This window comes from Tupaia chinensis, unplaced genomic scaffold (assembly GCF_000334495.1).
Source record: "Tupaia chinensis unplaced genomic scaffold, TupChi_1.0 Scaffold000092_1, whole genome shotgun sequence".
NCBI lineage: Eukaryota > Metazoa > Chordata > Mammalia > Scandentia > Tupaiidae > Tupaia > Tupaia belangeri.
Genome location: NW_006159554.1, coordinates 59,470 through 61,333, shown reverse-complemented (window position 1 = coordinate 61,333; position 1,864 = coordinate 59,470).

The following is a 1,864-nucleotide window of genomic DNA, read 5'->3' as shown; positions in this document are numbered from 1 at the left end:
ACTATATTCATACTCTTAAAAGATTTATATAGAGAGACATCACAGATATGTATATTTATAAAATACAAAGTGGTTTTAATATCTTTAAATATGACATAAACAATTGGACTAAGGCCATTACTACATATATCACCTGAAATATTTCACATTTTCTGTGATGAGAACTTTAGTATCATAGTCTTTTGGCAGTATTAGAATAAATAGTACTCAATCATGAGTTACAGTCACCATGCATACACTCACCTTCATAACCCTTCTAGAATTGGGTATATCCCACATGTCACCTTATTTCTATTTAGTTCCAGAAACTATGATTAAAGCATTTCTTATTTTTTCTATATTCTGGAATATTTAAATAACACCTGGCAGGGCCAGCAGGTGGCATGGTGTTTAAGGCTCTGGACTCACATATGGTCAACCACATTTCAAGTCCCAGTCCTGGTGGCTTGATTTCTCACTTTCTCCCCACTCCTTTCTATCTCTCTGTTGCAAATGAAAAACAAAATAATAATGATAAATAATATTAAATAAACAATTGTTTAAATAAATAAAGTATAAATAGCATCTGACTTGCCAGTTTTTTAACTACTTGGCATATTTCAAGTACATTTGGGCTTTTTCTATATTTTATACACTATAATGTTAATTCTAAAAAAAACTGTTTTTAAATACATTTTTGTCCAAAACAGAACATTTAATTTAAGTGTTCTAGTCAATAACTGGCAGCATCAAGTTGTTTTACAAATTTGTAAGAAAAAATTTTTCTGTAGTTAGTTGTTCTTCATAATTGTTCATTTTCCCCTTAGAAATTCTCAGCTTTAAAAAGAATAATTACTAAAAGTATGTTTTGAGTTTTAAAAATAGCTCATGACTGAATCTAATTGACTAAAGGATATAGAAACACAGTATATAGTTGTAAATACCAGATATAGTGTGTGTGAAAGAGGAAGGTCTGAGGAAGGATATTTAGAAGAAAAATAGGGGGGGAAAGCATTAATGGTGCTAAGAAATGTGGTATTATCTGTTAAAAATATTTTGTAGTTTTATCAACTGTGCCAGGGAGAAGTGCTCACCTGTTGAAATATCCATTTTATAAGCCAAATACAATGTGATTGAATGTATGAAAGAAAATGAAATTACAAAAATAATGATAAAAAGAACTCATGTTTTGGTTATTAAATTAGTGTTATATATTGTCTTTAATTGTTTCTCTATTCTCTGTGTAATTATTCTGGTGTTAATTTCTTACATCTTACATTTCTTAATTTAAACATTCAAAGTGTTTTTTTTCTTTTCTTCTTTAAAAGGTTGTTGTCATAGTGAGTGTACCTTAGTGAGAGAGACCATGAGAGAAAAAGTGAGAAATCATCCCCCAAGAAGGTATGGCCATTCTGCAATCCCTTCTCCTTCATTTTCTTTTTGGGCCACATTTACATGTTCTCAGCATAATTTTGAAGACATCAAGTTCAGGATTCAAACTGCAATCAGCCAAGTGGGAGTTCAATGACTTAATGCTCCACCATGTAGAGTGTGTGAGTTCATCCCCTGGGGAGAAAGTCATGTCATGATGCCTTTACTTCCATTCTGCTCTTGGAATTATTGTACATACAGGCATACTCCCACCTCTCATGTATTTCAAACAACTCAATTCAGGACCCCAACCATGTAGTCAGCCATGTGGGAAGCAGCTGCCTTAAGCACTATGCTGAGTTAGGAGTTAGATTCCCACTCTAGGTAGACAGGAGATGAACTTGGCATAAAGCAGTTACTGTGGTTTTCTTTCTGTGGTCTGGTGAATGTTCACTATGCCCCCATTACTAGTTTCAGAGGAATTTATGATTCCCCATTAGGTGGTCTAAAATCA